Genomic DNA, 11306 nt, shown 5'->3' with positions numbered 1-11306 from the left:
TGTGCCACTGGCACCTAGTGGATGGAAACTGAACAGGCAGGAGACCCTATGCCTTCTCCTGTGCCCTGAACAGGCAGGAGACCCTATGCCTTCTCCTGTGCCCTGAACAGCGAAGAGTACCAAGCATGGGCTGGGCAAACTCTGAGGAAGCCTAGCCTGGGTACTGTTTTGGTAGGGTGCCTGCATGACTGGGTGCTATTTTCTGGGGTGCCTGCATGGCTGGGTGCTGTTTTCTAGGGTGCCTGCATGGCTGGGTGCTGTTTTGGTAGGGTGCTGGCATGGTTGAGTGATGTTTTGGTAGGTACTGGTCATTACCCTCTCTCTTACAAAGGTTTAGTTTCATCATTCCACTTCAAAATTCCCATTTTCTCAAAAAAAAAATGCATTCCTCTGTGGTGCAGCCACTGTAATAAATACCTTTAAATAACAGGAATAAACTCATGAAGTCCAAAGAATAAAAATTAAAAGCATGAAAGGTGAAAGTAATAAGGAGGCTAATTAAGAAGAGGAAAGTGGCTATTGGGAGTTGGAGGGGACAGATCAGGGCAATAAGAGGCGAATAATATTGAAATATGTATTTGTAGAGAACGGCATGATGAAACTCATTATAATGTATACTTAATACATGCTATTAAAAAGCCATTTTTAAAATCCCCCTCTTTACCCGAGTCTCCCTCTGAGTCATATCCTGTTCTCCAGCCTGACTCTGCCCGGCATCCAGCCTGGCCTCCTTGGTCCCGTCTCAGGGCTGCTACATTACCGTGCCCTCTGCCGGGAAGTCTGTCCCCTAAACTTTTCAGGGCTTGCTCATCAAGCCTTCAGGTCTCAGTGAAATGTCGTCTTTCCCAGGAGGTCTTCTGTGCCGTGGATTTAAAGCTACATCCCTCCACTCCCACCCGATGTCCCCACAGTGTTCGGTGCCATCTGACACACCGGTTGTTTTTCTTATCTAAGCTGTTGTCAGCCTCCCAGTAGGATGCAAGCTCTCCAAAAACAGGGGCTGTTTGGATTACTGTCGCCACCGCACACACCTAAATGTTATTCATTGTGATCGTCCGATGTGACGTCTAAAGTCCGAAGTCGAAACCCCTCGTCAGACTTCAAGACTGCCTGTGAACAGTTCATACTGCCCAACCCTCAAGCACAAACCCGCTCCCCCAATTATCAATTCCCTGTCTGACACTGATCTCTCGTACACATCCCTGGGAGCTTCCCTACATATTTCATTTAGTTTTATAAGAACTCAACTTTCCATTGAATATTCAAGTAGGATGCTTTCAATGCCAGGTTTCTTGTGAAGACCTGAAAGGCTTTCTCAAACCAAGCCATCTTTCAGACTTGTGATTCTGCACTGGGAAGCCGAGGACAGAGTTCCTCCGCCATCTTGTGGGCAATTCAGGAACTACAACTACAAAGAGACCGCCTTCCTGCCTCTACGCATGCGCATGAGAAATGCGTGCTCACTGAAGTCCCTTCCCCATCCCAAAAGCACTCGGCCTTAACCCCTGACCAGGCCTCTATTTTCAAACATTCCTTGACTAGAAGTGTTTTCAGTTAATAATCCTCACTGTCATGAAAAACAAATTTCCTCTTGGCCCAGGAAGCATACTGTCATCCACCCCCAAATCAGAAAGCCCTGTGGGGAAGACATGACTCCTGGAGCAATGTGGGAGTTTGAGGCCCTCCCAAATCAAGCCTGATGCGCCTTCTTGAGGCGGTCTACCATTTGTCTTTCATTCCAATGTCGCTCCTAGGAGACTGGACCACCAAGCTAGAAGTTCAGTGTCTCTGGCTATCACGGACCACCAGCTAACATGCAGGTCCTTACTTAAAGGGCAGTGGTGGACGGTTACTGGTCCACTAGAAGGCAAACTGTAGAGGCAGATGGACATGTAGAGGCAGGTCTGTGACGCAGGCCAGGGGACTCCAAACTCAGCTACCTGAACTACCTTCTACTCTGCCTGCCTAGCTGTGTGTAACAGCACCCAATCCACACCATGTCCTAAGATCGGGGAGAGAAGAGGGCGGGAAGCAGTTGTGTCGCCTCAGCTGAGCCTGTCTAGACAACAACCACTTAACGTTGCTGGGAAAGGGCAGTGGACAGAGTGAGCCGGCTTGCTGTAATGAGATGAATCATTTGAAAAGACCCCATTTGTGAGTTACGAGAAGGTTCCAGAATCACACTAGCCAAGATTATAGACTTCGCTTTTGCATTATCGATAGAAGAAATGTGAAAGATCACAACGTCTTAAGATTTCAATCACAAGCCGGTGTGTCTGAATTACCCTCAAGAGGGGAAGGATGAAAACCCACATTCATAGAGGGCTGTGGCAAGCACAACCCGGACACGTGTATTAAATCACTCTCTTCAGCAGTCAGCTATGTAATTTGGGACTCTCCAGGTCCCATGTCCTACCCTACGAAGTGGTAAACCAAAGCTGCAAAAAACAAGTTTGCCGATGCCTTAAAAGTTCAACACAGGCCTCTCTGCTCCTCCTGGCCCCAGAGACTGCCACATCTTCTCACGCAATGCCCGCTTTGTCCCTGAGATGCGATGGTGCAGATTGGAATGAATGGTTTGGCAGTATTGGGAGCCTGGTTACCAGAGCTTCCTTCATGTCTGGCAAAGTGGATGTTGTTGCCAATGGTGATCGCTTCATTGACCTCAGTTCCGTGATCTACATGTTCCAGGATGATTCCAGTAGGACTCTACCCTTGGCAAGTTCAATTGCACAGTCAAAGCTGAGAACAGGAAGCTTGCCGCCAACGGGAAGACCATTACCATCTTCCAGAAGCAAGATCCCGCCTACACCAAATGGGGTGATGCTGGTGTTGAGTAAGTAGTGGGGTCTAATGGTGTCTTCATCACCATGGAGAAGGCAGTAGGGACCAAAAGAACCATCATCACATTTGCCCCTTCTGCTGATGTCCCCTGGTTGATGATATGAATCATGAGAAGTATGACAGCCCACTAGAGATTGTCAGCAAGGCTCCCTGCATCACCAACTGCTTAGCCCCCTTGGCCAATGTCATCCGTGACAACTTTGGCATTGTGGAAGGACTCATGACCATAGTTCACGCCATCACTGCCACCCAAGAAGGCTGTGGATGGCCCCTCTGGGAAGCTGTGGCATGATGGCCGTGGGGCTGCCCAGAACATCATCCCTGCATCCACTGATACTACCCAGGCTGCGGGCAAGGTCATCCGGTACTCAATGAGAAGCTCACTGACATGGCCTTCCATGTTCCTACCCCCAACATGTCTGTCATGGATCTGACCTGGAGAAAGCTGTCAAATATGGTGACATCAAGAAAGTAGTGACATAGGCATCCAAGAGCCCACTAAAGGATTCCTGGGCTAGACTGAGTAAGGACCAGGTTGTCGCCTGTGACACCCACTCTTCCACCATTGATGCTGGGACTGGCATTGCTCTCACTGACATCTCTGGAAAGGTCATTTCCTGGCATGACAAGGAACATGGCTACAGCAACAGGACTGTGGACCTCATGGCCTACATGGACTTCAAGAAGTAAGAAGCCCACCCTGAACCACCCACCCCCAAAAGGACACAAGAGCAAAAGAGAGGCCCTTAACCGCTGAGGAAAGTACCTGTCCCAATTCAACCCTGGCCACTGAGCATCTCCCTCACAGTTTCCAACCCAGACCCCAGAAGAAGGTGAACAACTTAGAGAGTCCTATTCTCTTGAATACCATAAATAAAGTTCATTGTACCCACCCACACACTAAAAAAAAGAGCTCAACATCAAACTTCCACGTGATCCTGCATCCTACTTCTGGATTCATGCAGGCATTCAAGCAGAAGAGTTCCGCGCCGATGAAGGTGAAATACCCCGAACACCCATCCCCAAGTGACTGAATAAACAAAACTCACATGTCTAATGGGTTATCATCATGCTTTTAAATGAGAAGAAATTATGCCCTGAGCAGCTAAGAACAATTACAGAGAACCAGAGTCCCATTCCCAGCATCCATATCAGGTAGCTCACAACCCTGGGTAACTCCAGAGAACCCAACATGACTTGCTGGCCTCTGTGGAGGCACACTCACACACAAACACTATACACACAGAGAAACACATAAATAAAAAACAAATCTTGAAAAAAGACAGATTTTCTGATGCCCATTATAGCATGAAGTTGAAAGCATCGATGGTAGGAGGTGTGAGTCAGGTTCTAAGGATGAACCTGTCTCCACCGAGGTGCCTAGAGCAGACAATCTGCAGAGAACACTTAGGGTTGTGCATGGAAGCGGAGTCCGTGTTCCATATGTGTTGTTTCTATTCAAAACAAAAGACAATGTTACCATAGTAAGAAGCAAAGTCAGCAGGCAGTGGTGGCGCAGACATTTAATCCCTCAGCACTCAAGAAGCAGAGGGAGGCAGATCTCTGTGAATTCAAGATCAGCCTGGTCTGCAAGAGCTAGTTCCAGGACAGGCTACAGAGAAACCCTGTCTCGTAAAACCATGAAAAAAAAAAAGAAATGAAAGCAAAGTCATAGATCAATAGATGTGCTGGTGTGGAGACTGGTGTTAATAACCAACTTGATAGAATCTAGACTCGTCCGGAAGCTGGCCTGTAGGCATTCCTGTGGAGGATTGTCATGTGTGCATCTTAATTGTGGGTGACCCCATTCTCTGGGCCAGTGATCCTGACTGTATGAAATGGGGAGAGTCACGTGAGCATGACGGCTCGCTGCCCGCTTCCTATGCATGAGGACATGATGTGGCCATCTGCTTCAAGTCCCTGCTGCCTTGACACCCACACCACGATGGACCGTGCCTGAAGTGACGAGCCAAATTAAACCATTTCTTCCTTAAGCTGCTTTGGCCGGAGTCTTTTATTGTCCCAACAGGGCAACTGAGGAAAAACGGAAGACTACATAACAGCTGGTAACAGATAGGTGAAACGCAGGTCGATAACGATGAGTGTTTATAGATGGATCTGGATGCAGGGAGAGCGTAGGAAAGACGGAGAAAGCTGGGAAGTAGCTACACAGCTACCTTGTGATGGCAAACCTTGCTTGTCAACTTGACACACTTGGGAACTGGAAACTTCCGTTGAAGAATTGCCTCCATCAGATTGGACGGTGGGCATGTCTGTGAGGCATTTTCTTGGTCGTTGATTAATGTAGGAGGGCCTGGCCCACTGTGAACTGTAACATCTCTGGGTGTGTGGACATACACACATGTGGAAGAAAGGTAGATGGACAGGAGTCTAGGAGCAAAGCAGTACGTGGGATTCTACTCCAGGCCCCTGCCTCGAATAACTGTTTTGGCTTCCCGCAATGATGAACCATAACCTCTAAGAGACGTTTAACTTTTCCTCCCCAAGTTGCTTTTGGTTCATGTTTATTACACTATTACATTGTTGCAAACTGTTATTCAGCCTCCAAAACTCCCAGTGCCCTTATTATAGTATCCATTCATTTCATTCATTCATTTATGGCCCGGCAATGCTTCAGCATGCATGAGTCCACTTATGGCGTTTCTCCAGTTGTTCCTATCCTGGGCAGTCCTAGATGCTTGCGTTATTGTCATGCCCAAGGTTCCTCAGTCTTCCTTTATGCTGTATAGCCAGTGGTTTTTAATAGTATCTATAGTGCAGTTTAAAAGTAGGTTCATTCACTGTGTTCAAAAATTGAGTTCATCAAGAAATTGGTCATCAAAAGAACAAATAATTCAATTAAAAAGAAATGGAGTACAGACCTAAACAGAGAACTCTCAACAGAGGAATCTAAAATTCCTGAAAGAAATTTAAGGACATGCTCAACAACCTTGGTCATCAGAGAAATGCAAATCAAAACAACTCTGAGATTCTATCTTACACCTGTAAGAATGGCCAAGATTAAAAACACTGATGACAACTTATGCTGGAGAGGTTGTGGGGAAAAGGGAACACTGCTGCATTGCTGGTGGGAGTGCAAGCTGGTACAGTCCCTTTGGATATCAGTGTGGTGATTTCTCAGAAAGTTAGGAAACAACCTTCCTCAAGACCCCAGCAATACCACTTTTGGGTATATATCTGAAGGATGCTCAATCATACCACAAGGACATGTGTTCAACTATGTTCATAGCAGCATTGTTTGTCATAGCCCTAATCTGGAAACAACCTAAATGCCCCTTGACCAAAGAATGGATAAGGAAAATGTACATTTACACAATGGAGTACCACACAGAAGAAAAAAATAACATTTTGAAATTTGCAGGCAAATGGATGGAGCTAAAAAATATCATATTGAGTGAGATCACCCAGACATAGAAAGCATCATACTGAGTGAGGTAACCCAGACCCAGAAAAACAATTATCACATGTACTCACTCATAAGTGGTTTTTAAACATAAAGCAAAGAAAACCAGCCTACAAATCACAATCCCAGAGAACCTAAACAATAATGAAGACACTAAGAGAGACATGCATACATACATACATATATACATACATACATACAATCTACATGGGAAATAGAAAAAGACAAGACCTTCTGAGTAAATTGGGAGCATGGGGACCTTGGGAGAGGGTTGAAGGGGAGGGGAGAGGCAGGGAGGGGAGCAGAGAAAAATGTAGAGCTCCATAAAAATCAATTTAAAAACAAATAAATAAAGGTTAAATGAAAAAAAGTGAGTTCAATAGACTTTGTGAGCTAATTGGTGCAACTCTGTTGATTTTTAGAGCACAGAAAGGAAAAGTATTATAATGAATTGACAAAGGAAGGAGACTCGTAGCTTTCCTCCTAAATCACCTCCACCTCCATCCTGACCAGTTACTCTCAATGGCAGCTTCCTTCTCTGGGGTTAAGAATATAGTCTCTAGGCTGAGCAGTTCTTCCCAGAGAGGTGAGTGGGTGCTCACCGGGGCAGCCTGCCTGCCTGTCCGGGAAGGGAGCACAGCCCCCCCCCAGCTTCTGCAGCAGGGTCTTCGGTGTTCCAAGGGACCCCTCCCCTCCCCCCACTGCTGCGGGCCCTTTGTCTCCTGAGTCCTGGGAAGACCAGCTAGCCCTGTTGCCCTGCTGAGCAGTTCTTCCCAGAGAGGTGAGTGGGTGCTCACCGGGGCAGTCTGCCTGCCTGTCCGGGAAGGGAGCACAGCCCCCCCCCCCAACTTCTGAAGCAGGGTCTTCGGTGTTCCAAGGGACCCCTCCCCTCCCCCCACTGCTGCGGGCCCTTTGTCTCCTGAGTCCTGGGAAGACCAGCTAGCCCTGTTGCCCTGCTGAGCAGTTCTTCCCAGAGAGGGCTGAGGAGCTCTATCCAGAGAGTGCTGAGGAGTTTCATCCAGAGTGGGGGAGATGGGCAGGCGCCAATGCAAGAATTCCTCCAACAACCTGAAAGGTAACATGACATCGCCAGAATCCAGGGAGCTCGAATCTAGAAGAATTGAACACCCTACTCCAGAAGAAATAGAAGAAATTGACTCTAAGCGCTTCTTTATGAAAATAATAGAGGAACTTAAACAGGAGGTGAAAATCTGCCGTAAAGAAATGGAAGATAAGTATAACAAAAAAATTGAGGAAATGAGTAAAGAAATGGAAGAGAAATATACCAAAAAGTTTGAAGAAATGAGTAAATCCGTAAATGAAATTCTGGGAAACCAAGAAAAAACAATCAAACAGGTAATAGAAACAGTTCAAGATTTGAAAACTGAAATGGAGTCAATGAAGAAATCACAAACCGAGGGCCGGCTGGCTTTGGAAAATCTGGGTAAACGAACAGAGACTTCAGAAACAAGCTTAACCAATAGAATACAAGAGATAGAAGAAAGAATCTCAGACTCTGAGGACACCATAGAGAAATTAAACACTCTGTCCAAAGAAAACAACAAATCCAACAAATTCTCATCACAAAACATTCAGGAACTGTGGGACACAATAAAAAAACCAAATCTAAGAATAATAGGAGTAGAAGAAGGAGAAGAATTGCATTTCAAAGGTCCAGAAAATGTACTCAACAAAATTATAGAAGAAAACTTTCCCATCCTAAAGAACGATATTCCTATGAAGGTTCAAGAAGCATACAGAACACCGAATAGACTGGATCAGAAAAAAACATCCCCTCGTCATATAATAATCAAAACACAAAGCATTCAGACTAAAGAAAGGATATTGAGAGCTGCAAAGGAAAAAGGTCAAGTAACTTATAAAGGTAAACCTATCAGACTTACACCAGACTTCTCGATGGAAACCATGAAAGCCAGAAGGTCCTGGATAGAGGTACTGCAGAAACTAAGAGACAATGGATGCAAACCCAGACTACTTTACCCAGCCAAGCTATTGTTCACTATCAACGGAGAAAACAAAATATTCCAGGATAAAAACAAATTTAAACAATACGTAGCTACTAATCCAGCCTTACAGAGAATACTAGAAGGAAAATCACAACCCAAGGAATCCAACATTCCCAACACTGCCTACATTAACTCAGACATCTAGCGACCCTCCACAAGCACAACTCAAAAAAGGAAAACACATACATGCTACTACCCAAAAAAATGACCGGAGTCATCGATCACTGGTCATTAATATCACTTAATATCAATGGTCTCAACTCACCTATAAAGAGGCACAGACTTAGAGATTGGTTACGAAAACAGGATCCAACATTCTGCTGTCTACAAGAAACACACCTCAACCACAAAGACAGACACCTACTCAGAGTAAAGGGTTGGGAAAAGGTTTTCCAAGCAAATGGTCCTAAGAAACAAGCGGGTGTGGCCATTCTAATATCTAACAAAATCGACTTCAAACTAAAATCAATCAGAAGAGATGGAGATGGACATTTCATACTCATAACAGGAACAATTCATCAGGAAGAAGTCTCAATCTTGAATATCTATGCCCCTAATATAAAGGCACCCACATATGTAAAAGAAACTCTTCTAGAACTCAAGGCAGTCATCAAACCACACACACTAATAGTAGGAGACTTCAACACTCCTCTCTCACCAATGGACAGGTCAATCAGACAGAAACCTAACAGAGAAATAAGAGATTTACTGGAGGTACTGAATCAAATCGACTTAACAGACATCTATAGAACACTCCACCCAAATAGGAAAGAGTATACCTTCTTCTCTGCAGCTCATGGAACCTTCTCGAAAATTGACCACATACTTGGTAACAAAGCAAACTTCCACAGATACAAAAAAAATATTAGTGACCACCTGTGTCTTGTCAGATCACCATGGATTAAAATTAGAATTCAACAACAATGGTACTCCCAGGAAGCCAACAAACTCATGGAAGTTGAACAGTCAACTACTAAATCACCCCTGGATCAAGGAAGAAATAAAGAAAGAAATTAAAGTCTTCCTTGAATATAATGAAAACAAAGACACAACGTATTCAAACCTATGGGACACAATGAAAGCAGTGCTAAGAGGAAAGTTCATAGCACTAAGTGCCCACCTAAAGAAAACAGAGAAAGCACACATTGGAGACTTAACAACACACTTGAAAGCTCTAGAAAAAAAAGAAGCTGATTTACCCAGGAGGAGTAGAAGACTGGAAATAATCAAACTGAGGGCTGAAATCAACAAAATAGAAACACAGAAAACAATTCAAAGAATCAATGAAGCAAAAAGCTGGTTCTTGGAGAAAATTAACAAGATTGACAAACCCCTATCCAAACTAATCAAACAGCAGAGAGAGAACTTGCAAATTAATAGGATCAGAAATGAAAAGGGGGACATAACCACAGACACAGAGGAAATTCAGAGAATCATTAGATCTTACTACGAAAGTTTATATGCCACAAAGTTGGAAAATGTAAAAGAAATGGACATTTTTTTAGATAAGTACCATATACCAAAGTTGAACCAAGACCAGGTGAACAATCTAAATAGACCTGTTAGTCGTGAAGAACTAGAAGCTGTTATCAAAAATCTCCCTACCAAAAAAAGCCCAGGACCAGATGGTTTTAATGCAGAATTCTACCAGAACTTCCAGGAAGAGCTAATACCTATACTCCTTAATGTATTCCACAATATAGAAAAAGAAAAGTCACTGCCAAACTCCTTTTATGAAGCTACAGTCACCCTAATACCAAAACCACACAAAGACACAACCAAGAAAGAGAATTACAGGCCAATCTCACTCATGAACATCGATGTGAAAATTCTCAATAAAATACTGGCAAACCGAATCCAAGAACACATTAGAAAAATCATCCATTATGATCAAGTAGGCTTCATCCCAGAGATGCAGGGATGGTTCAACATACGCAAATCTATCAATGTAATCCATCATATAAATAAACTGAAAGAAAAAAATCATATGATCATTTCATTGGATGCTGAAAAAGCCTTTGACAAAATTCAACACCCATTTATGATAAAGGTGTTGGAGAGACTGGGGATACAAGGATCATACCTAAATATAATAAAAGCAATTTACAGCAAGCCGACAGCTAACATCAAATTGAATGGAGAGAAACTCAAAGCCTTTCCACTAAAATCAGGAGCACGACAAGGCTGTCCACTCTCTCCATACCTCTTCAATATAGTGCTTGAAGTTCTAGCAATAGCAATAAGACAACATAAGGGGATCAAGGGGATTCGAATTGGAAAGGATGAAGTTAAACTTTCGTTATTTGCTGACGATATGATAGTGTACATAAGCGACCCCAAAAACTCTACCAAAGAACTCCTACAGCTGATAAACACCTTTAGTAACGTGGCAGGATACAAGATCAACTCCAAAAAATCAGTGGCACTCCTATACACAAAGGATAAAGAAACGGAGAGGGAAATCAGAGAAACATCACCTTTCACGATAGTCACAAACACCATAAAATATCTTGGGGTTACTCTAACCAAGGATGTGAAAGACCTATTTGACAAGAACTTTAAGCCTTTGAAAAGAGAAAGTGAGGAGGATACCAGAAAATAGAAAGACCTCCCCTGCTCTTGGATTGGGAGAATCAACATAGTAAAAATGGCAATTCTACCAAAAGCAATCTACAGATTCAATGCAATCCCCATCAAAATCCCATCAAACTTCTTCACAGACCTTGAGAGAACAATAATCAAGTTTATATGGAAAAACAAAAAACCCAGGATAGCCAAAACAATCTTATACAATAAAGGAACTTCTGGAGGCATTACCATCCCTGACTTCAAACTCTATTACAGAGCTACAGTATTGAAAACAGCTTGGTATTGGCATAAGAACAGAGAAGTCGACCTATGGAATCGAATAGAAGACCCAGATACTAACCCTCAAACCTACGAACACCTAATTTTTGACAAGGGAGCTAAAGGTATACAATGGAAGAAGGAAAGCGTCTTTAACAAATGGT

The 11306-nt window shown here is 43.8% G+C and overlaps 1 pseudogene; it reads left to right on the top strand.

Moving 5' to 3' along the window:
• The first annotated feature begins 2529 nt into the window (after positions 1-2529).
• Positions 2530-3534, top strand: LOC125416442 (glyceraldehyde-3-phosphate dehydrogenase pseudogene; annotated as a pseudogene).
• The last annotated feature ends 7772 nt before the right edge of the window (positions 3535-11306 follow it).

This window comes from Myodes glareolus, chromosome 1 (genome assembly GCF_982192425.1).
Source record: "Myodes glareolus chromosome 1, mMyoGla1.1, whole genome shotgun sequence".
NCBI lineage: Eukaryota > Metazoa > Chordata > Mammalia > Rodentia > Cricetidae > Myodes > Myodes glareolus.
This window is presented reverse-complemented; position numbering and strand designations above follow the sequence as displayed.